General features: G+C 38.0%; 1 long non-coding RNA gene across 1 annotated transcript; it reads right to left on the minus strand.

The window, feature by feature from the left end:
- Window positions 1-241: 241 nt before the first annotated feature.
- LOC134484523 (uncharacterized) lies at window positions 242-26467 on the minus strand. Its single transcript, XR_010061972.1, has 3 exons — window positions 25307-26467; window positions 11343-11563; window positions 242-556 (listed from the first exon to the last, which is right to left on the minus strand). It is a non-coding gene; the product is annotated as an uncharacterized LOC134484523 (long non-coding RNA).

A 26467-nucleotide genomic window follows, 5' to 3' on the forward strand; every position in this document is an offset into this window, starting at 1 on the left:
CTCTTGATGAATGTTTAGCCAGATAATTACTTCTGATGGATAATCGTGATGTCATGCCCCACCACCATGATGTCATGTCCCACACCCATGATGTCCCGCCCCCTTCCCAGTGATGTCATGCCTGAGTCCCTTGCTAGAATGGTTTCATCTATTCACCAGGTAGCATTCTGAATGCTGCCTTGGAACCACACTCCTCCAGGCTCCTACCATTAATACTCCCTCCTTCTATCCTCTCCCCTTCTTATCTGAGAGAGTGGAGGACCCCTCTGGGTTCACCCTCTCCCCTGGCACATCAAGTCTCTACTCAACTACATTCATCGTCTCCCACCAGGTCCTGAAAACGCAGCCCGGGTAGGAGAACAGGATCCACAGACAAGTGACTGGTTTAGTGACCCCACCTGAAGATCATTGTGCTCCTCTGTCTCTGTCTACACTTCCCTCAGCCCTTCAGTGAGACTCACTGAGCTCCATTCAATATTTGGCCGTATGTCTGTGCACGTGTGTCAGTCGGCTGCTCTGTTGAGTCTTGCAGAGGACAATAATGCTACCCTCCTGTCTGCAAACATAAGAAAGGACCATTAATAATGTCAGGGTTTGCTGTTTGCCCATAGGATAAGTCTCACATCCGGCCTCTTACCTTGTCGCCATTCCCTCATTTCCTCTTCCATCTCTGTACTTGTGTTTCTTATAGAGAGGACAAATTCTGTGTCAAAATTTTGGGAGTGTGTTTGGGTTATTATCCTTCCACCCTGGGTCCTCTGTGGCTATGGAAAGTGACCATTTCAGTACCCGTATCCCCACTGCTACGAATCTCAGCTAAAGTCACCCTCATGGATGCTGGGGTAGCCTCACACATCCCAGATTGCAGGCAAATAATACAGATATCACCCACCCTGGACAGTCACTGATTTCAGTTTATTCTCTTGGCCCTCTGTCCCTCTTGCCCGTCTCTCCCAAGAAATGATTCTCAAACCCCATTTCCCTTCCCATCCTCTCACCACCCAATCCTTTCCTTCCATCTGCCTACTCTCATTATTTTATTCATCTTTCTGAGTGAAATTTAAGCATTTTCTTAGGCCTTTCTTCTTGTTTAGCTTCTTTGGTCCCGTAGATCGTAGCTTGTGAATTCTGTACTTTATGGCTAATACCTTCTTTTAAGTGAATATGTACATCTTATTTTGTGTCTCAATTACCTCATTCAGAACAATACTTTCTCATTCCATCTACTTGACTACATCCTCACAATGTACTCATTTTCATAGCTGCATAGTATTCCATACTATAAATGAACCACATTTTCTGTAGCCATTCTTTAATTGAGGGGCATCTGGGTTATTTCTATTTCCTTCTCATTATGAAGAAAGCAGTAAGGAAACTTATGGAGCACATGTCCTTGAGGTATGGCAGAGGTCTTTTCAGTTATAAGGCCAGGAGTAGTATAGCTAGGTATATATATATATATATATATATATATATATATATATATATATATATATATATATTGGTTTATATGCAACTTCAACAAAGTTTAACTCCATGTTTAGCTCACAAGTTATTGTGAAATGCTGAGGGCAGAATTTTTTACACTTCAGTTTGCTTATATGGTGAATCACTTTGATCGATTTTCATAGACTGAACCACTCCTGCAGCTACAGGAGGAAGCCTACTAGATGGCACTGGATGGAATATTCATGTGTCCTTGGATTTTGTTTTCTATAATTTTACCTAGTATTTTTTCCACCTATGTTCTTAAGGGAAGTTCGTCTGAAATTCTTGCTGTGTTGAGTCCTTTTGTGATTTAGGTGTCAGGGTGACTGTGCTGTCACGGAATAAGTTTGGCAATTTTCCTCCTGTTTCTGTTTTTTGGAGTATGTTGAGAATTCTTTGAAAATCTGGTAGGACTCTGTGCTCAAACAATCTGGCCTTGTGGCTCTTTCAGTGGGGAAACTTTTAATTACTCTTTTGTCTCTTTAGGTGTTGTAGAGCTATTTACATAGTTTATCTTACCTCAGTTTACATGTGGTCAGTGTTATCCATCTACAAAATCATCCATTTCATTCAGAGCTTCAAATTGTGTAACCACCAGGTTTCTGAAGTGAGACCTAAGGATTTTGTGACTTTTATCAATGTCCATCGATGTGGCTCCCTGATCATTTCTGATTTGGATGCTATTTCTCCTCCTAGTACATTATCTGTCTTAGGGTTTGTCTGTCTTGTTGATGTTCGCAAGGAACCAGCTATTTTTTTTTTTTTTGTTGATCTTTGTATTCTTTGTTTCTGATGTACCACTTTCACCCCGAGTCTGATTATTTCTTGCTGTCTCCTCCTTTAATATGTATTTGCTTCTTTTTATTTTAGAGATTTAGGGTGTGCTGGGAAGTTGCTAGTGTTGGTTCTCTCTGGTTTCTTTATGAAAGCGCCTTGTGCTGCATATGCATGTTCCTCTTAGCAATGCTTTCCTTATTTCCCTTAAGTTTGGAGAAGCTGTGCCTTCATTTTCTTTGAATTCTAGGAATGCTTTTTTTTATGTCTTCTCTGAACTGATGGTTCTTCAGTTGCGAGTTATTGAATTTCAATGAGTTTATACACTTTTTCTTATTGTTGAAGTCCAGTTTTAATCCATTGTCATCTGAGAAAATACAATGGTTAGCACAGTCTTTCTGTATCCCTTGTGGCTTTTTTAGAGTGTGAGAACATGATCAGTTTAGGATAAGGTTCCATGAGGTACTGAAAGGAGAGTGTTTACTTTTGTATTCAGGTGAATTATTATGTAGATACCAGTGAGGTCAACTTAATTGAACCCCATGTTAGTTACATCATTTTTTTTTAATTTCTGTCTCAATGGCCTGCCCTTGGTAAGAGTAGGACATTGATATTCCCTACTACTCATTTGTGAGGTTCGATTTGATATTTAAGCTTCAGCAATATTGCTGCCTTTGTCTTTGGCATATAGACATCTAGAATCGAGATGGCATTTTGGTGGATTTTTCTTCTGATGCATATGAATTGTCCTTCCCCAACTCTATTGATTACTTTTGGTTGCATGTCTGATTTGCTGGATGTTAGAATATCTACACCATTTGTTTCTTGTGTCTATTTGCTTGGAAAAGCTTTTCAAACACCTTTGTATGAGGTTGTGTCTATCTCAGTTGCTGGATTGTGTTTCTTGAGTGCAACAGAAGGATAGATCCTGTTTTTAAATCCATTGTGATAGCCTGTGTTCTTTTACTATTGAGTAGAGGCCATTAATGCTTAAAGGCATTAATGATAAGTGATATTTAGTTCATTCTATTTTGATGTTGTCGAAGCATGGTTATTTTTTTTTGATTGCATATTTTTTGGTTTTTGTTTTTTCGATTGGGATGTTTGAGTGTGTATGTGAGTATTAGATATGTTCTGTAGGGTGCATGGCTTTTTTTGTTAACATGTTTCGTTTTTGTTTTTTGGAGGAGCTGTTAGAGTATGTGTGTGAATATGAGAACACTTCTGTAGGTTATGCTGTGCAATTATTAATTTCTAGTGGGAGGCAGGGATGGTTCAATTTCTGAAAATCCATCAATATAATGCACTACCTAATGAAAATAAAAGAAAAAAATCACATGATAATCTGATTAGATGCTGAAAAGGCTTGCAAAAATATTCGAAACCCTTTTCATGTTAAAAGGATAAGAGCGAGCAGGGATACCAGTCCTATGCAGAAACATAATAGAAGCAATGAGCTGCAAGTCGGTACCCAACATCAACCTAAATGGAGAGAAACATAAATCAATTCCATTAAAGTCAAGGACAATGTAAGGATGCCCACTATCAGTAGAGTATTTGAAATTCTATCCATGGTAAAAGAATGGTTCAAGTTTGGTTCTGACATGGAGTATGGCCAAGGCCTGAGAAGGAGAAATGGCATAGAGATTTAGAACTCCTGGGTTATGGCCCACTCTTCAGCACAGCCTCATTGGACCTTGGTGAGTCATGAACCCAACGAGGACTTCATGCAGACTGTTGCTCAGTTATACCACTCATATCTCTCTTAATCTAAGAAGTGCATGAAAATCCTCATGGAGATTCCCACCACTCACAAGGCAGCACCATTGGTATTGGCAATAACAGTGGTCAAGGTCTTTTAGGGATTGCCTCTGGGGCAGATCAGTGCTTTCATCATTGTCTGAAGAAATGTACAATGGTCAGAGACGACCACAACCCTTAAAAAGATTTTTGGAAAATAAAATTGTTCGTGAAGCTGGCTAAGATGTTTCCACTACTGTCTCTGATGTAAAATAAATATATATATATATATATATATATATATATATATATATATATATATATATATATATATGGAACAATTTGAAGTTCGGAAAGGCTGGGATCAAGAACAATGGTGGCACAGGTAATGGTGTGACTGTCACAGAAGCTGGACTGTTGATGACTGATTTCTGACCCAGTTTTACCCTCAGCTTCCTGATAAGATTTAATAAGGATTTCCAATCACAGACGTATATTCTGATCATTTAAAGCAGATATGACGTTTTTATACAGATGTTTAGATTTCTTTTTTTTTTTAAAGATTCTTATGAGGGTACTTTTAATGATAAATAATACAATACTTAACCATTGCTCTAGAAATTCAAATTGCTGCCTACAGTGAAGGGAAACCAACTGAAAAAAGTACTTTGTTTGTTCTTTGTTACTTTATAACAAATTGCTTACTTATGAAGTTACGTTGGCCTTGGGAGTAATTTGTTTTCTCTACGTGTATTATGTAATACTAGGTCTCATACAGTGTTGGGTACCACTTTTTTTCACCATCAAGCAAGAGAAGAAAATTAGTACATGTTCACATTTGCAATTTTTAATGGCTTGAAAGATTTCACTAGGATATCAAAGCTACTTGTTGTGGTTTGCCCTGAAGTTATCTGTATTTTGATGCTAAATCCACTGGCCCAAGGATAGTTGCCTAGTCTTGTACTCAGAACTCAGGTGACTTCACAAGAACCACCTCCCATTGAATTTGTAAAGTACATGTGAGGGGCAGGAACAGGATAGAAGGAATCCTGTCATTGGAGGAGAAGGAAGGATGGGCGGGAGAGATGTTTGAAAGGAGAGGAGGAGACTAGAGGAAAAGGGAGAGACAGCAAGAGGAGAGGGTGAGAAGCCATTGAAGGTGAAGTCAAGATTCTGCTCTCTGTATTTACAGGTTGGTATTAATGTTCCTAAGGGATAGATGGTAAAGTGCTTTGTTTGTTTAAGTGGGCAATTATATCTTATTAATTGGGTCAAAATTATTGTGTTGTGTGTTCTTTTACATGAGGGTTTGAGGATAGGAAAGTGTGTGGCAGCAAGAGACACTGGGCAGCCAAGGAGTGGGGATGTGTTTTCCCAAAGATATCTACCAGATATCATGGGACAATATGGTGCCAGTGCTAGCGGTGTAAAAGGCAACATTACTTTTTTCTTTTCTCTTTTTACAACAGATCATGAACCAAGGTGATGATCAAGAATCCAATAGCATTCCTTAGAGTTTACTGAAAAGTTTTATTTTCTAAGTAAGAGGACACAGGCTCTATGTTAAGGCATGTGATAACTTAAGGCCAGGAATTCAAACAATGAAAAAGCGAAGCAGCCTGTACTGACAGGCTGTAGGTCCGCTGCTCTGTGATAAGTAAGGGCAGCTCAGAGAGTTAAGAGATTAAAGCTGCTTTTTAAAGAAAGTTGTTTAGAAAGTTTTTCAGGATACTCATATTCTTTTTAAGGTGGGCTCCAAGTGAATTTTGGGATTAAATCCTAGCTACACAAGGTACTTCATTATTACAGGTATTATTAAAAAGTGATAAAATTTGGTTCTAGGAAGAAGAGTGTAGAGACATTTCCTGAAACGGGGGATTTTCATAAATGCTTCAGAACTTAGATAAGGAAAAATTAGTCACTACCCCCAAGTAGAGAGTTGTGATAAATGTCTGTAACAGCAGGCAGAGTGAATGCAGACAGATATTGTAGAAGTTATTAAGGTTAAAGAAAAATCTGTGGCTCCGGGTAGAGAGCTTAAGTGATGGATATATTTTGGGCTAAAGCCCTGAGTTTTAAGTTGCATATTGATTTTAGAATTGATAGAATGTTGTGGTTTGCCTTGAAATTTTCTCTGAATTTGTTAAATAAAGGCAAGAGCGTGAGATTTGGACAGAGGGAAATGTCAGGAGCAAGAGGGGGATTAGATTCAGAGAATAGGGTTAGAGAGGACAGTTGCTGACAGTTGAGCCAGTGGAACCTGAGCAGGAGGGGGAGAGGATGGCACAGTTGGGACTGTGAAGGGAGGAGAAGGAAGCAAGGAGGAGAAGGGAATGGTTTAGAGATAGGATGGGGAACTGAGAAGAGTTAGAAGAGACAGGAGATGGAGATAGCGGAGGAGAAGGAAGCTAGGAGCAGAAGGGAACGGTTTAGGGACAGGATGGGGAACTGAGAAGAGTTAGAATTGACAGGAGATGGAGAGAGGGGAGAAGCTAGGAGTCTTTGTAAGAGAAAGAGAAACTAAAGCATGAAAGGGTTGATATATTTGGGAGAGTGAGTAAAGAAAGAGAGAGAGAGAGGAGAAGCAAGGAGTCGTTGTGGGAGAAGCTGGAGACTTGGTAAATATAAGGTGCAAGGGATAGATGGTACCGGGCTTTGTATGTTTAAGTGGGCAATTATATCTTACCAATTGGAAATAAGATTATTGTGTGGTGTGTTTTTATATGTAAGAGTCTCACTGTAAGAAAGTGTGTGGCTGGGCTGTGTTTCTGCCAAGATATCCAGCAGATATCTGGGGCACTGAGGTGTGGAACCCAAGCAGGGTAAACCAACCAGAGAAAAACATTTACTGTTTCATTTTTATTTTTTATTTTTTATTTTTATTAATTTTTACAACAACAATAGAAGGTGCTTAAGTTTGTTTTAAGGAGAGTAAAGAGACTACCTGAATCACGTGGTGATTTTCATCTGTGGTTTGAAACTTAGGGAAAAATTGGTCTTATTTTGCAGTTTGTGTCTGACACTGATATCTGGGAGATAGAATTGTTTCTAGTTGAGACTTCATCATCTCAGTCTTTTCACTAGTAATAATCTGAGTTCCATTCCTTGACAGTGACCTTTTAGATTTCTGAATCAGTAGGTGTGATTAGGTGGCAGATTTCTTTACTTTAATTTCTTTTATTTTTTTTAGCAAATTTTATTCCTTTTTTCAATTGGATAATTCTATATTTACAATTCAAATGTTATTTCCTCCCCAATTTCCGGCCCATAAGATCCCTAAACTGTCCCTCTCCCCATTTCTACAATGTCCCTTACTGCTCCTTGACATTCCCTTGAACTGGGAGTCAAACCCAGGGAGGATGAAGGGCTTCTCCTGTTGATGCACAAAAAAGCCATCCTTTGCTACATATCCAGTTGGAGCCATAGGTCTGTCCATTTAGTCTTTGAATATTGGTTTAGACCCAGAAAGCTCTGGTTCATTGGCATTGTTGTTCTTATGGGGTTGAAAACCACTTCAGCTCCTTTAATTCTTTCTCAAAATATACCAACAAGAGGTCTGTTTTCAGTTCACTGGTTTGCCACTTGCATTCACTTCTCTGCTTGACAGGTTCTTCCTGTGTCTCTCAGGGAAGATCTATATCAGCTTCCTTGCAGAATGCACTGCTTAGCTTTATCAACATTATCTAGTTTTCGTGGCTAGTAAATATACATTTGTTGGCTCATACAGCTGGTTAGGTGCAATTTTAAAATGGATTCTGCACAACTAGGTCAAGATTTTATAATCCACAAATGAATATGACCAATAGACTCCCTCCTTTTCATATAAACATATTGGTATTGAGGTTTTAGTGGACCTAAAGCCATTCCTCTCACAGCCGATCCTTCTGAATATTGTTTGGCCTGTAGAAATAATCATGGTAGAACATCCATAACCCTCAAGTCAGGGACTGGGAACACAGGAAGGTAGATATGTGAGAACTGATATCTAATGGGACTAGAGAACTGCATTCTATACTCCATGGTGTTTTTTGCATTACTGATTTCTGGTAATTTTTGGATAAAATAAGGTTTAGGGAGTTTATTCTTTGAAGTAGGTACATAATATTTAAATTATTATACTCTATAGCTGAGTCCCCTTTGTTGAAAAAATCATTTAAAAAATTGGAATTGGAAAACAGAAGTTTTGAGTACACATTCAGGAATATATTTATAAAGTCCCCTATCAAGGAATGTAAAATAAGAAAATGTAATGTGAAATTCATTCAATTAAGGTCTGTAGAAAAAATATTGGCTTGTGGAAAACATAGAAAACCTAGGAAATTGAATTGTATGTCAGAGGAATGGAATTGGGAATAAAATGATTGTCCAGAAGAATCTATTTCACCCCATGTTCCTAGATCTTTTCTCTGTATGCCCAGTGCCTGACCTTCTACATTTACAGCATGTATACACTAATGAAGCAAGAAGTAGTTTCTAACTTTAGGGAGATGTAGTATGTAAAGGTGTCCATTGTATAACCAATTCTATATGGGTGATCCCCTTCCCATCCTCCCCCCATTACCTCCAGCCCCCCAACAATCACGTTCACTGGGGATTCAGTCTTAGAAGGACAAAGGGCTTCCCCTTCCACTGGTGCTCTTACTAGGATATTCATAGATGCCTATGAGGTCAGAGTCCAGGGTCAGTCCATGTATAGTCTTTGGGTAGTGGCTTACTACCTGGAAGCTCTGGTTGGTTGGTATTGTTGTTCATATGGGGTCTCGAGCCCCTTTAAGGTCATCCAGTCCTTTTTTTGATTCTTACAACGCAGGTCCCTTTCTCAGATCATTGGTTTGCTGCTGGCATTCACCTATGTATTTGCTGTATTCTGACTGTGACTCTCAGGAGAGATTTACATGTGGTAACTGTCAGTCTGAATTTCTTTGCTTCATCGATCTTTTCTAATTGGGTGACTGTATATGTATAGGCCCCATGTGGGGCAGGCTCTGAATGGGTGTTCCTTCTGCCACTCATTTGATCTTTGCCTTCCTATTCCATGCCAAGTGTATTCTGGTTCCACTTTTAAAGAAGGAGTGAAGCATTCGCATTTTGATCATCCGTCTTGAGTATCACGTGTTCTGTGCATCTAGGATATTTCATGCATTTGGGTTAATAGACACTTATCAATGAGTGCATACCATGTGTGTTTTTCTGTGATTGGGTTACGTCACTCAGGATATTTTGCAGTTCGATCAATTTGCCTATGAATTTCATGAAGGCATTGTTTTTGATAGCTGTGTAATATTCCATTGTGTAGATGTACCACATTTTCTGTATCCATTCCTCTGTTGAAGGGCATCTGGGTTCTTTCCAGCTTCTGGAAAGTATAAATAAGGCTGCTATGAAAATAGTAGAACACGTGTCTTTTTATATGTTTGGGCATCTTTTGAGTATATCCCCAAGAGAGGTATAGCTGGATCCTCAGGTAGTTCAATGTCCAATTTTCTGAGGAAACTCCAGACTGATTTCCAGAAGGGTTGTACAAGTCTGCAATCCCACCAACAATGGAGGAGTGTTCTTCTTTCTCCACATCCTTGCCAGCACTTGCTGTCCCCTGAGATTTTGATCTTAGCCATTCACACTGGTGTGAGGTGAAATCTCAGGGTTGCTTTGATTTTTATTTCCCTTATGACTAAAGATGTTGAACATTTCTTTCGGTGTTTCTCTGCCATTCCGTGTTCATCAGCTGTGAATTCTTTGTTTAGATCTGAACCCCATTTTTTAATAGGATATTTGACTCCCTGCGGCGGTCTAACTTCTTGAGTTCTTTGTATAATTTGGATATATATATATACCCTCTATCTGTTGTAGGATCGGTCAAAATCTTTTCCCAATATGTTGGTTGCTGTTTTTTCCTAACCACAGTATCCTTTGCCTTCAAAAGCTTTTCAGTTTTATGAGATCCCATTTGTTGATTCTTGATCTTAGATCCATGGTTTCTTCAGGAAGTTTTCTCCAGTGCCCTTGTTTTCTAGACAGCATGCACTTCTTAGCATCATCAATCTTATCTAATTTTGGTGTCTGAAATATATATATATAAAATATATAGAAAATGTATGCACACACACACACACACACACACACACACACAAACACATATTTTGGTGGCTCCTACAGCTAGGATGTTAGGTGGAATTTTAACATGGTTTCTGGGAAACTAGGTCATGAATGTAGAATCCCCAAATGACAATGTCAAATAGACTCCCTCCTGTTTTTAAGAAACTATTGAAGTTGAGGTTTATCTTGACCTCAAGTGATTTTTCTCCCTGCCCATCCTCCTGAATCTCATGTTTTACCAGAAGAAAGAATCGGGGTAATTTATTTAAAACCCTCAAGTCTGTCCCTGAGAACTCAGGAATTCAGATATTAGAGTACTGATATCTAATGGGACTACAAGAAACATAATCTGTAGTTCATTTTGTCCTTTGCTTTACTGATGTCTGGTAATATTGGGATAAAATAAGGATTTGGGAGTTTATCATTTGAATTAGGTACACTATATTTAAAGTCTTAGATTTACTCTATAGCTCGAACCTCTTTGTTGCCAAAATCAGTGCAAAAAATGAATTGGAAAATACAGTTTTTGAGTACACAAATATATATACAAAGGAATATATACAAAGTCTCCAATAAAAGAAGTAAAATAAGAAAATGTAATACAATATTCAGTCAAAATACTGTAGGGCAAATTCTGTCCTTTAGGAAACAGAAAACCTAGGAAATTGCACTGTATGTCACAGGAATTGATCTGGGAATAAAATTATTATCCAGAAGTATCTCCTCTACTCTGTGTGTCTAGATCATTTCTACCCCTGCCAAGACTAACTTTGTCCATTCAGAACATGTAAACTGTAATGAAGCAAAGAGAAGTCTCTAGCTTTAGAGAGACGGAGTACATAAAGGATTCCCCTGTGTTACAGGGCACATACCTGGAAACGGCACTCTCGAAACTGCTCAATGTAAAGAAAGCTGTTTAGAGGTAGGCCATGGAAATTCTCAGTTACATCATCATTAGGCCCTCCATGAAAAAATCTCTTGTATCCTGGAGATCCCTAGTTTCTCCTGTGATATCATGTTGTCATGTCTGCAATGCCTCTCGTATATTCCTTCAGCACCTATAGGTTTTACTAATTGGCCTCTATTTCAGAGGAAACATCAATTTGGGAGTGAGAACAAAGAGGATGAAAAGCTCAGAGATGGGGAGAATGAAGATGGACTTCTGTCTTGGTATAAAAAAAAAGGAAGAAATATGTCCACCCAGAGAAATCTCACTGAGTCCTTGGTAGGAGTTGAGTAGTTACCTTGAAGAGATAGAATTGATCTGAGCCTTCCACACATGGGATCAGGAGCTCGGAGCTCGGAGCGTGTCAGAAGCTTCTGGACTTCCCTGCTTCAAGTGGTTCCTGTTAGAGAGTTTATATCATTAATATCTTTATCCCAAAAACCAGGCGTTGCGAAGGGCACTGTTCTTTTCCTTAGAGCTGATGGCTTTTATTTTTTTTTTGCCCAGAAGAAAAAGGTCCTAAGGAAGAAGTGAAAGACAAATATTGTCTCTTCAGCTCACAGTAAACTCCTCGATTATTTGGATACCTATAGTGCAGTTTGTCTCTGTTACTGGTATTTGGGAGAGAGACATGTTTATAGTTCATCATATCATTTTTCCACTAATATTACTCTGTCTCCCATTGCCTGGTTGTGACCCTTCAGATTTCTCAGTCAATATGTATGATTAGATGGCAGTTTTCATATCTTTAACATATTTAATTCTTTTTATTTTTTAGCAATTTTTTTGCTTTTTAATTTGATTTTTCCATATTTACATTTCAAGTATTTTTGCCTTTCCCAGTTTCCTGTCCATAAGATCCCTCCCCGTCCCCCCACACTTCTTATATAATTTCCCTTTATGCCCTTTGACATTCCCTTGAATTGGTAATAAAACCCAGTTTAGACCAAGGGCATCTCCTTCTATTGGTGCCCAGCAAGGACATTCTCTGCTACATATGAAGTTGGAGCCATAGGTCTATCCATGTACTATATTTGAATATTCATATAGTACAAGAAAACTCCGGTTCATTGGCATTGTCTTTTTTATTGGACTGAAAGCTCCTTCAGCTCGTGTAATCCTTCCTCAAAAATCTACCAACAAGAGATGTGCTTTCAGTTCACTTTTTTGTTACTACCATTCACTTTTGTATTTGACATGTTCTAGCTGTGTCTCTCAGGAAAGACCTATATCCATATCTTCTGATCATGCAATTTTAAGTTTCATCAATCTTATTTAGTTTTGGTGGCTGATACACACACACACACACACACACACACACACACACACATATATATATATATACATATATATACATATATATATATCTGTATATCTATATCTATATCTACATCTACACCTGCATCTCCGTCTACATCTCTCTCTCTCTCTCTCTCTCTCTCTCTCTCTCTCTCTCTCGCCATTCCTCACCCTGCCAAACCTCGTGAATCTTATGTTTGGCCTGAAGAAAGAATCATAGTCAAGCATCCACAACACTCTAGTCTTGCCACGGGAACACAGTAAGGTAGATAATGCAGAACTGGTATCAAATGGGACTAGAGAACCGAATTCTACAGTCCATGTTGTTTTTTGCTTTACTGATGTCTGGTAATTTTGGGATAAAATTAGGATTTGTGAGTTTATCATTTCAAGTAGGTACACAATATGTACACTGTTATACTCATTCTAGAGCTAGGCCACATTTGTTTACAAAATCATTGCAGAAAAAGGAATTGGAATACGGAATTTTTGAGTACACATTCAGAAATATTTATAAAGTCCCATATCGAGGAATGTACAGTAAGAAAGTGAAACACAATATTAATTCAATTGAAGGTCCGTAGTGAAAATACTGGCCTTTGGGAAGCAGAGAAGAGAAACAAAATTGAACTGTATTTCACGAAATGTACCTGGGAATAACATTAATATCCAAAAGAATCCCATCCATTCTATGTTAAAAGACCTTTTCTACCCATTCCAAGCCCTTGACTAACTTTTTCTGTTCAGAGCATGTAATCTCATATAAAGCAAAGCGAAATCTATAGTTTTACAGAGATGGAGGATATAAAGGTTTCCACTGTTTCACAGGAGACATATCAGGAAAGGACACCCTCAAATATGGTCAATGTAAGGAAAGCTGTTCAGCAGGTAGGCCATGGCAGTTCTCAGTGATATCATCATTAGGCCTTGCCTGAAAAATCTCTTGTAACCTGGAGAGATTTTTCTTCTGTGATGTCACAATTGTTGTCATGACTTCATCTGCATCTCAGGTATTCCTTCAGTACCTCTAGGGTTCAGTAATAGGCATCTAATTCAGAATAAACATCCATTTGGGAGTAAGAACAAAGAGGATGAAAAGATCAGAAATGGGTAGAAGGAAACTGCCATTCTGTCTTTGTCTAAAAAAGGGAAGTAATATGTGTGCTTGGGAAAACTCAGTGCCTCCTTGGTAGGGGTTGACTGGTATTGCTGAACAGATAGCCTTGATCTGAGCCTTCCACATATGCAAATCAGGAGCTGGGACCCTCTCAGAAGCATTTGGACTTCTCTGTTCTTATGGTTCCTGTAAATCAGAGAGTTTATATAATCAATTTCTTCATTCCAAAACTAGTTGTTGGGAAGGGCACAGTTGTTCTCCTCAGAGCTCATGGCTTTTACTCTTTCTGCCCTGAAGAAAAAGGTCCAAAGAAACAAAGAAAAGACAAGTATTGTGTCCTCAACTCAGTGTAAATGCCTCCAAGCTTTGTATACCTGTAGAGCAATTTGTGTCTGATACTGATATCTGGAAGGGATCTAGTTGAGACTTCATCATCTCAGTCTTTCCATTAGTATTACACTGAATACCATTTCCAGACAGTGACTGTTTAGATTTCTCTGTCAATAGGTTTGATTATCTGGCAGGTTTCTTTTCTTTCTTTCAATTTTTTTATTTTTTAATACAATTTTATTGCTTTTTTATTTGGATATTTCTACATTTGCATTTCAAATGTTATTTCCTTTCCCAGTTTCTTTTCCACAATTGCCATATCTAAATCCGCTAACCTTCTTATATAACCCACCTTACTGCCCGCTGACTTTGCCTTGAACTTGGAGTCAAACCCAGGCAGTACCAAGGACTTCTCCTTCCATTGGACTTCTCCTTCCATTGGTGACCAACAACGCTATCCTTTGCCACAGATGCCGTTGGAGCCATAGTTCTATCCATGTATAGTCTTTGAATATTGGTTTAGTACCAGAAATCTCTGGTTCATTATCATTGTTGTTCTTATAGGGTTGAAAGCACCTTTAGCTCTTTTAATCCTTTCTCAAACTCTACCAAAAAGATGTCCGTTTTCAGTTCACTGGCAGCATAGACTACTTAGCTTCATCAATCTTATCTACATTTGGTTGCTGAGTGTGTGTGTGTGTGTGTGTGTGTCTGTGTGTGTGTGTGTGTGTGTGTGTGTGTGTGTGTGTGTGTGTGTGAGTGTAGAGCTGAACAATGAATTCTCAACTGAGGAATATCAACATCCTTAGCCATTAGGTAAATGGAAATAAAAAAAAAAAATCCTGAGGTTCCACAGCACACCAATCAGAATGGCTAAGATTTATTTGGTGCCTCATACAGCTAGGGTGTTTTGTTGATTTTTAACAAGGATTCTGTGAAACTAGGTCAAGAATTTAGAATCCACAAATGACTAAGCCAAAGAGACTCCATCCTATTCTTATGAACCTATTGAAGTAGAAGATTCACTGCACCTCAAGCCCCTCATCCCTCAGCCCATGACATGAACCTTATGTTTGGACTTCAGAAAGAATCATGGTAAAACATCCAAAACCCTCAAGTCTGGCCCTTGAAACACAGGAAGATAGATATTAGAGAACTGCTATCTAATGCGACTACAGAAATGTATCATATAGTCTATGCTGTCCTTTGTTTTACTAATATCTGGTAATTTTTGGATAAAATAAGGATTTGGGAGTTTATCATTTAAGTAAATAAAAGATATTTAGAACTATAGAGCTGGGCCCCCTTTGTTTCAAAATCATAGCAAAAAAATGGAATAGGATAATAGAACATTTGAGTACACATTCAGCAATATATATATATATATATGTGTGTGTATATATATATATATATATATATATATATATATATATATATATTCCACTATCAAGAAATGTACAAAAAAATTTAATAAAATATTCACTAAACAAAAGGTCTGTAGGGAAAATACTGGCCTTTAGAAAAGAGAGATATCTGAGGAAATTGTACTATAAGCCAGAGGAATGGAACTAGGGATAAAATTATTATCCAGTAGAATCTCCTGCACTCCATATTCTTAGATCTTTGGGACACATGCCAATGCCCTGACTAACTTTCTCCATAAGAGCATGTAACCACTAGTGATGCAGAGAGAATTCTGTAGCTTTAAAGATGGAGTACGTAAAGGTTTCCACTGTGCCAAAGGAGACAGACCTAGAAAGGACACCCTCGAATCTGGTCAATGTAAGGAAAGCTGTTCAGTAGGTAGGCCCTGCCAGTTATCAGTGACATAATAAATAGGCACCACCTGAAAAATCTGTTGTAACTGGAGAGCCCTAACTTCTTCTGTGATGTAACAAGTATTGTCCTGACAGGAACTGCCTCTCAGATATTCCTTCAGTACCTCTCCAGTTTACTAATAGGCCACTTATTCAGAGAAAACAGCCATTTGGGAGGGAGTACAAACAGGATGAAGAGATCAGAGAAGAGGAGAAGGAAGCTTGCCTTCTGTCTTAGTATTAAAAAAAGTGAAGATATAAGTGGTACTGGAAAGTTCAGAGAGCCCTTGGTAGGGGTTGAGTGGTATCACTGAAGAGATAGACTTGATCTGAGCCTTACTCATATGGGAATCAAGATCTGGAAGCTTCAGTGAAGCATCTGGACTTCCCTGTTCTAATGGTTCCTGGATGTCAGAGGATTTATATCATTCATTTCTTTATTGCAAAGCCAAGAGTTTGAGATGGCACAGTTGTTTCTCTGAGAGCTATGGCCTTTATTATTTTTGTCCTAAGAAAAAGGTCCTAAAGAAGAAGTATGGACATGTATTATGTCCACATCTCAGAGGAAACTCCTCCAAGATTTGGATACCTATAGTGCAGTTTGTGTCTGACATTGATATCTGGGAGAAAGAAGTTCTTCTAATTGAGACTTCCATCATCTTTGTCTTTCCACTAGTATTACTCTGAATACCACTATAGATTTCTGAGTGAATAACTGTGATTAGTTGGCAGTTTTCTTTATTTTTATATCTTTCTTTCTTATTTTTTATAAAATTTTAGTGTTTTTAAAGTGGATGAGTCTATATTTACATTTAAAATATTATTTCCTTTCTTAGTTTCCTGCCCATAAGATCACTACCTGTTCACAATCCTTTCTTATCTAACCATACTTCTACCCCTTGACATTTCCTTGAACTGGGTGACAAACCAACATAAGACCAAGGACTTCTCCTTCCATTGGTGCCAGCAAAGCCATCCTCTGCCAAATATACATTTGGAGCCATAGGTCTGTCCGTGTTCATTCTTTAAATATTGGTCTATTACCAGAAAGCTCTGTTTCATTGACATTGTTTTTCTTTTGGGGTTAACAGCACCTTCAACTCTTGTAATCCTTTCTCAAAACCTACCAACAAAGGGTCCGTTTTCCGTTCACTGGTTTGCCACTAACATTCACTTCTGTATTTGACATGCTCCAGCTCTCTCTCAGGCAAGACCTATATCCAGTTCCTGGTAGAATGCACTTAGCTTCCTAAATCTTATCTAGTTTTGGTGGCTGATATATATATATATATATATATATATATATATATATATATATATATATATATATATATATACTTTTGGTGGATCCTACTGTATGAAGTTAGGGGGAATTTTATCATAGATTCAATGCAACTGGGTCAAGAATGTAGAATCCACAAATGGAATTGGCAAATAGATTCCCTCCTGTTCTTATGAAACTATTGAAGTTGAGGTTTCCCTGGTCCTGAAGCCATTCTTATCACTTCCCATCCCTCTCTATCTTATGTTTGGCCTCAAGAAAGAATCATGGTAAAACATCCAAAAACCTCAAATCTAACCCTGAGACACTGGAAAAGAGATATTGAAGAACCGAGATCAAACGGGACCTGAGATCCAAATTCTATACTCCATGTGGTCCTATGGTTTACTGATATCTGGAAATTTTTGGATGAAATAGGAATTTGGAGATTGCCATTTGAAGTAGGTACACCCTATTTACACTGTTATAATCACTCTATAGCTGGGCGCCTTTGTTGCTAAAGTCATTGCAGAAAATGGAACTGGAAAAGCAAATTTTTGAGTACAAATTCAGGAATATATATAAAGTCACCTATCAAGGAATATTCAATAAAAATTGAAATACACATGCATTCAATTAAAGGTCTGTAGGGAAAATACTGGCCTTTGGGAAACAGAGAAAATGAAGAAAATTGAACTGTGTGTCACAGGAATGAACCTGAAAAAGAAAATATTATCTAGAGGAATCTTCTAAACTCAAATTCCTAAATCTTATCGACTCGTGCCAAGACCCTGACTACCTTTGTCCATTCAGAGCATTTAACCACTAATGAAGCAAAGAGAAGTCACTAGCTTTAGAGAGATGGAGTACGCAAACATTTCCACTGTGTAATAGGAGATATATGTGGAAAGGGCACCCTCAAATCTGGTCAATTTAAGGAAAGCTCTTTAGCAGATAGGCCATGGCAGGTCTTAGAGACATCATAGTTAGTTCATTCATGAAAAATCTCTTGTATCCTGGAGAGCATTAGCTTCTTCTGTGATGTCACATGAGTTGTCGTGACTGCAACTGTCTCTCAGATATTCCTTCAGTAACTCTAGGTTTTACTAATTGGCCTCTAAATTCAGAGCAAATTGGGGAGTGATAACAAAGAGGATGAAGAGATCAGAAATAGGGAGAAAGAAGCTGGTCCTCTGTCTTGGTACAAAATACAAGGAACAAATATATGGTCCTACGGAAAGCTCAGTGAGACATATATAGGGGTTGAGTGCTATGGGTGAAGAGATAGCCTTGAACTGAGCCTCCCACATGAGGGAATCAGGAGCTGGGAGACCCTCAGAAGAATCTGGACTTCCCTGTTCTTATGGTTCCTGAAGAGTTTATATCCTTCATTTCTTACTTCCAAAAGCCAAGTGTTGTGAAGGGCACAGTTGTTTTCCTAAGAGCTCATGGCCTTTACTCAATTTGTCAAGAAGAGAAGGTCATAAGGAAGAAGTGAAAAACAAGTATTGTGTCCCTAGGTCTGAGTAAACTCCTCCATGCTTTGGATATCTATACTGGAGTTTCTGTCTGACACTGATATTTGGAAGAAAGAAGTGCTACTAGTTGAGATTTCATCATCCCAGATTTTCCACGAGTATTACTCTGACTTCTTTACTATTTAATTACTTCACTATTTCACTTTACTATTACACTTCGGATTTCTGAGTTAATATGTGTGATTACTTGGCAGGTTTCTTTTCCTTTATATCATTCATTTTTTTTTTATTTTTTAGCGAAATTTATTGATTTTTTAATTGGATATCTCTATATTTACATTTAAAATATTCTTTCCTATCCCAGTTTTCTGCCCATAAAATTCCTAACCATTCCATTTCTTTCTTCTCTAACCAGCCTTTCTGCTGCATGACATTCCCTTAAACTGGGAGACAAGCTAGGGAAGACAAGTGCTTCCTTTCCAATGTTGCTCAAAATCTCATCTTCTGCCACATATGCATTTGGAGCCATAGGTTCAATGTACGTTCTTTGTATATTGGTCTAGTATGAGAAAGTGGTGGTTCATTGGCATTGTTGTTCCTATGGGGTTGAAAGCACCTTCAGCTCTTCTAATATTTTTTTTCAAAAATTACTAACAAGTGGTCCGTTTTCAGTTCACTAGTTTGCTACTAGCATTCACTTCTGTACTTGACTTGCTGTATCTCTGTCTCTCAGGAAATATCTATATCCAGTTCATGGAAGAACGCACTTCTTACCTTCATCAATCTTATCTAGTTTTGTTGGCTGATGTAAACATATATACTTTTGGTGGATCCTACACCTATGTAGTTAAGAGGAATGTTAACATGGATTCTGCACAACTATTTCAAGAATGGAGAATTCACAAATGACAATTTTTAAAAGAATCCCTCCTGTTTTTATAATCTATTGAAGTAGACCTTTAACAGGTCCTCAAACCATTCTTCTCCCTGCACATCATCTGGTATCTTACTTTTGGCCTTCACAACATAGGAAGCTAGAGAGTGTAGTACTGATATCAAATGGGACAAGAAACTTAATAGTCCATGTTGTCCTTTGCTTTCCTGATGTCTGGTAATTTTTCAAGAAAATAAAAATTTGGGAGTTTACCATTTGAAGTAGGTACACAGTATTTACACTTTTATATTCACCCTTTAGTTGGGCCCCCTTTGTGACCAAAATCATTGCAGAAAATGGAATTGGAAAACAGAATTTTTGAGTACACATTGAGGAATATTTACAAAGTCCCCTATCAACGAATTTTCAATAAGAAATTGAAATACAACATTCATTCAATTAAACGTCTGTAGGGAAAATACTGGCCTTTGGGAAACAGAGAATACCTAGAATATTGAAGTGAGTCACAGGAATGAACCTGGGAATATAAGTACTATCTAGAAGAATCTCCGACACTCCATGTTCCTAAATCTTTTCTACCCATGCCAAGACCCTGACTAACTTTCTCCATACAGAACATGTAACCTCTATTGAAGTAGACAGAAATCTCTAGCTTTAGAGAGATGGTGTACGTAAAGGTTTCCACCGCATCAATGGAGATGGACCTGGAAAGGGCACCCTCGATCCTGTCAACGTAAGGAAAGTTGTTCAGGATGTAGGCTATGGCAGTTCTCAGTGACATCACCATTAGGCCTTCCCTTAAAACACTCTTGTAACCTGGAGAGTCATACCTTCTTCTCTGATTTCACAACTGTTCTCATAACTGCAACTGCTTCTCAGATATCCTTCAGTAACTCTAGGGTTTAATAATTGGCCCCTATTTCAGAGAAAATTGGAGAGTGATAACAAAGTGGATGATGAGATTGGAAATAGGGGAAAGGAAACTGGCCTTCTGTCTTGGTATAAAAACAAGGTCGTTTGGAAAGCTCAGTGAGTTCTGGGTTGTGGTTGAGTGGTATCGCTGAAGAGATAGCCTTGATCTGAGCCTTCCACATAAGGAAATCAAGAGCTGGGAGACTCTCAGAAACATCTTGACTTCCCTGTTTTTATGGTTCGTGGATGACAGAGGGATTATATCATTCATTTTTTTATTCCAAAACCAAGTTTTATGAAGTGCACAGTAGATTTCCTGAGAGCTCATGACCTTTACTATTTTTGTCAAGAAGAAAAGGACCTACGGAAGAAGAAAAAACAAGTATTGTGTCCCTAACTCAAGTTAAACTCCTCAATGCTTTGGAAACTTATAGTGCACCTTGTGTCTGACACTGATATATGGGAGAGAGAAGTGCTTCTAGTTGAGACCTCATCATCTCAGTCTTTATACTAGTATTAACCTGACTTCCACTTCTGAGTCAATATGTTAGAATATTTGGCAGCTTTCTTCTCTTTTATATCATTCATGTTTTTTTTATTTTTTAGCAATTTTTTCTATTTTACTAGATGTTTTATATATACATTTAAAATATTATTTCCTTTCCCAGTTTCCTGACCATAAGTTCCCTACCAGTTCCATTTCCTTCTTTTCTAACCAGCCTTTCTGCCGCATGACATTCCCTTGAACTGGGAGACAAACTAGGGAAGACAAGGGCTTCTCTTTCCAATGTTGCCCAAAAAGGCTATCCTCAGCAACATATGCATTTGGAGCCATAGGTCAGTCCATGTACTTTCGTTTTATATTGGTCTAGTATAAAAAGTCTCTGGTTCATTGGCAACGTTGTTCTTATGGGTTTGTTAGCACCTACAGCTCTTCTAATTCTTTTTTTCAAAATTTACCAACAAGAGGTCCATTTTAAGTTCACTGGTTTGTTACCAGCACTCACTTCTGTATTAGACATGCTATATCTGTTTCTCTCAGTAAATATTTATATCTGGTTCCTGGCAGAATGCACCTCTTACCTTCATCAATTTTATCTAGTTTTTTTGACAGATGTATACATATATACATTTGGTGTCTCCTACACCTAAGTGGTTAAGTGGAATGTTATCATGGATTCTGCCTAAATATGTCAATAATGTAGAATTCACAAATGACTATTTCAAATAGACTCTCCTGTTTTTATGAACCTATTGAAGTAGATGTTTAACTGGTCCTCAAGACCTTTTTTGCCCTACCGATCATCAGGTATTTTATGTTTGGCCTTAAGAATAATCATGGTAAATTATCCTATACTCAAGTCTGGGCATGCAAACACTGGATGTTAGATAGAGTGTATTGTTATCAAATGGGACTAGTGAACTTAATTCAATAGTCCGTGTTGTTTTTTGCTTTCCTGATGTCTCATAATTTTTTGTTAAATAAGGATTTGGGAGTTTATCATTTGAAGTAGGATTACAGTATTTACACTGTTATACTCACTCTGCAGCTGGGCACAGTTTGTGACCAAAATCATTGCAGAAAATGGAATTGGAAAACCGAATTATTGAGTACACATTGAGGAATATTTACAAAATCCGCTATCAAGGAATTTACAATAAGAAATTGAAATACAGTATTCATTCAATTAAATGTGTGTAGTGAAAATACTGGCCTTTGGGAAACATAAAAAACCTAAAAAATTGAACTGTATGTCACAGGAATGACCTGTCAATAAAAATATTATCTAGAAGTATCCCCTACACTCCATACTCATAAATATTTTCCACCCATGCCAATACCCTGACTAACTTTCTCCATTCAGAGCATGTAACCAATAGTCAAGCTGAGAGAAGTCTCGAGCTTCAGGGAGATGGAGTACCTAAAGGTTCCCACTGTGTTACAGGAGATGGACCTGGAAAGAGCACCCTCGAATTTGGTCAGTGTAAGGAAAATTGTTTAGCAGGTAGGCCATGGCATTTCTCACTAACATCACCATTAGGCCTTCCCTGAAAACTCTCTTGTAACCTGGAGAGCCATAACTTCTTCTGTGATGTCACAACTGTTGTCCTGACTGCAACTGCCTCTCAGAAATACTTCAGTATTTCTAGTGTTTACTAATTGGTCTCTAATTTAGAGCAAATAGGGGAGTGAAAACAAAGAGGATGAAGAGATTGGAAATGGAGAGAAGGAAGCTGGTCTTCTGTCTTGGTATAAAAAACAAGGAAGAAATATGTGGTTTTTAGGAAAGCTCAGTGAGTCTTTGGTAGGTGTTGAGTGATATCACTGAAGAGATAGCCTTATCTGAGCCTTTCAGATATGGGAATCAGAAGCTGGGAGCCTGTCAGATACATCTGTGCTTCCCTGTTCTTATGGTTTCTGGAAATCAGTAGGATTATATCATTCATTTCTCTATTCCAAAAGGCAAGTGTTGTGAAGGGCATATTTGTTTTCCTGAGAGGTTATGACCTTTACTCTTTTTGTCAGAAGAAAAGGTCCTAAGGAAGTAGTGAAAAACAAGTATTGAGTACTGAGCTCCGAGTAAACTCCTCCATGTTTTGCATATCTATACTGCAGTTTGTGTCTGACACTGATATCTCGGAGAGAGAAGTACTTGTAGTTGAGACTTCATCATCTCAGTCTCTCCAATAATATTACTCTGAATACCACTTCAGATTTCTGAGTCAATATGTGCGATTACTTGGCAACTTTCTTCTCTTTGATATGTTTCTCATTTTAGCAAATTTTATTGCTTTTAATAACTGGATGTTTCTATATTTACATTTAAAATATAATTTTCTTTCCAAGTTTCTTGCCCTTCAGATCCCACTTGTTCTCTTTTCCTACTTCTCTAACCAGTCTTTCTGTTTGTTGACATTCCCTTGAACTGGGAGACAAACTAGGGAGGACCAAGGGCTTCATGTCCATTGTTGCCCAAAAAGGCCGTCCTCAGCAACGTATGCATTTGGAACCATAGGTCAGTCCATGTACTTTCTTTGTATATTGGTCTTGTAAGCAAAAGCTCTGGTTCACTGGCTTAGTTGTTCTTATGGGGATGAAAGCACCCTCAGATCTTCTACTCCTTTTTCTAAATTTACCAAAAAGAGGTATGTTTTCAGTTCAATGGTTTGCTACCAGCATTCACTTCTGTATTCGACATGCTGTATCTGTGTCTCTCACTAAATATCTATATCCAATTACTGGCAGGATGTATTTCTTACCTTCATCAATTTTATCGAGTTTTGTTGGCTGATGTATACATATATACATTTGGTGGCTCCTACACCTAAATGGTTCAATGGAAAGTTAACATGGATTCTGCCCAACTATGTCAAGAATGTAGGATTCACAAATGACAATGCAAATAGACTCCTTCCTGTTTTTATGAACCTATTGAAGAAGATGTTTCATTGGTCCTCAAGACATTCTTCTCCCCGCCCATCATCTGGTAGATTACATTTGTTCTTAAGAAAGAATTATGGTAAAAAGTCCTGAATAATCAAGTCTGGCCATGGGAACACTGGAAGGTACAAAGGGTTGTACTGATATCAAATGGGACTAGAGGACTGAATTCAAACTTCATATTGTCCTTTGCTTTCCTGATGACTGGTAATTTTTTGATAAAATAAGGATTTGGGAATTCATCATTTGAAGTAGGTACACAGTATTCACACTCTTATACTCACTCTATAGCTGGGCCCCCTCTCTGACCAAAATCATTTCAGAAAATGTAATTGGCAAATGGAATTTTTGATTCCACATTGAGGAACATTTACAAAATCCCCTATCAAGGAATTACAGTAAGAAATTGAAATACAATATTCATTCAATTAAAGGTTTTAGAGAAAATATGGCCTTTGGGAAAGAGAGAAAACCCAGAAAATTGAACTGTATGTCACAGGAATTACCTGTCAATAAAACTAATATCTGCAAGAATCTCCTACACTCCATGTTCCTAAACCGTTTTTACCCATGCTATGCCCCTTAATAACTTTCTGCATTATGAGCATGTAACCACTGGTGAAGCATAGAGAAGTCTCTATTTTAGAGTGATGTAGTACATACAGGTGTCCTGTGCCACATGAGACATACCTGGTAAGGGCAATCTCGAATCTGGTCAATGTAAGGAAAAGTGTTCAGCAAGTAGACCAAGGTAGTTCTCAGTGACAGCATCATTAGGGCCTCCATGAAAACTCTCTTATAACCTGGTGAGCCCTACCTCCTTCTGTTGTCATGACTGCAACTGCCTCTCAGATTTTCCTTCAATAACTCTAGTGTTTACTAATTGGCCTCTAATTCAGAGACAATTTGGGAGTTAGAACAAAGAGGATGAAGAGATATGATATGGGGAGAAGGAAGCTGGACTTATGTCTTGGTATAAAAAACAAGGAAGAAATATGAGGTGCTTGGGAAAGCTTAGTGTGTCCTTGTTAGGGGTTGAGTGGGATCACTGAAGAGATAGCCTTTTTCTGTGCCTTCCACATAAGGGAAACAGGAACTGGGAGACTCTCAGATGCATCTGCACTTCCCTGATCTTTTGCTTCCTGGTAGTCAGAGACTTTATATCATTCATTTCTATATTCCAAAAGTCATGTGTTGTAAAGGACACAGTTGTATTCCTGACAGGTCATGGACTTTATACATTTTGTCAAAAAGAGAAAGTTACTAAGGAAGATGGGATGGACAAGTATTGTGTCCTCAGCTCAGAGTAAACTCTACAGTGCTTTGGATACCTATTGTCCAGTTTCTCTCTGTCTGAGACTTCTATCTTGGAGAGAGAAGTGCTCTATTTCAGACTTCATCATCTCAGTCTTTCCACTAGTATTACTCTGTCTATCATTTTAGATTTCCAAGTCAATACTTATGATTAGTTGGCAGGTTTTTTTTTCTTTTATATCTCTCAATTTTTAGCAAATTTTATTGGTTTTTTTAACTGGATGTTCCTTTATTTACATTTAAATTGTTATGTCCTTTCCCATTTTCTGGCCCATAACATCCCTATCTGGTCCCCCTGCCCGTCTTCTATAACCCTTCTTACTACCCCTTAACATTCCCTGGAACTTGGAGTTAAACCTAGGGAGGACCAAGGACTTCTCCTTCCATTAGTACTCACCAAGTCCATCCTCTTCCACATATGCAGTTGGAGCCATAACTCTGTCCATGTACATTCTTGAACATAGGTCTAGTATCAGAAAGCTCTGGTTCATTAGCATTGTCGTTCTTATGGTGTTAAAGCCCCTTCAGCTCTTGTAATCTTTCCTGAAAATCTACAAACAAGAAGTCCATTTTCAGTTCACTGGTTTGCCACTAGCATTCACTTCTGTATTTGGCATAATCTAGTTGTGTCTCTCAGGAAATATCTATATCTGATTCCTGGAAGAATGCACTTACCTTCATCAATCTTGTCTAGTTTTGGTGGCTGATGTATATGTATGTACTTTTGGTGGCTCCTACAGCTCTGAGTTTAGCTGGAATTTTGACATGGGTTCTGCATATCTAGGTCAAGACTGTAGAATCCACAAATGGCAACACCAAATAGACTCCATCCTGTTTTTTGAAACTTCTGAAATTGAGGCGTCACTGGTCCTCAAGTCATTCCTCTAGATGCCCAGCCTCCTATATCTTATGTTTGGCCTTAATAACTAATCATGGTAAAATACTCAAAACCCTCAAGTATGGGAATGAAACTCAGGAAGGTAGATATTGCAGAACTGATATCAAATGGGACTAGAGAACCGAATTCAATAGTCCATGTTGTGCTTTGCTTTTCTGATATCTGGTAATTTTTTGTTAAAATAAGGATTTGGGAATTTATAATTTGAATTAGGTATACAGTATTTACAGTGTTATGCTTACTCTATAGTTGGGCCTCCTTTGTTGCCAAAACCTTTGCAGAAAATGGAATTGGAAAACAGAATTTTTGAGTACACATTGAGGAATATTTTCAAAGTCCCCTATCAACGAATTTTCAATAAGAAATTGAAATACAATATTAATTCAATTAAACGTCTGTAGGGAAAATACTGGCCTTTGGGAAACAGAATACTTAGAATGTTGAACTGAGTCACAGGTATGAACCTGGGGATATAAGTATTATCTAGAAGATCTCCTATATTCCATGTTCCTAAATGTTTTCTACCCATGCCAAGACCCTGACTAACTTTCTCCATTCAGAGCTTTTAACTACTAGTGAAGCAGAGAGAAGTCTCTAGGTTTAGAGAGATGGAGTATGTAAAGGTTTCAACTGTGCAATAGGAGACTCTCCTGGAAAGGA

This window comes from Rattus norvegicus, chromosome Y (genome assembly GCF_036323735.1).
Source record: "Rattus norvegicus strain BN/NHsdMcwi chromosome Y, GRCr8, whole genome shotgun sequence".
Taxonomy (NCBI): domain Eukaryota; kingdom Metazoa; phylum Chordata; class Mammalia; order Rodentia; family Muridae; genus Rattus; species Rattus norvegicus.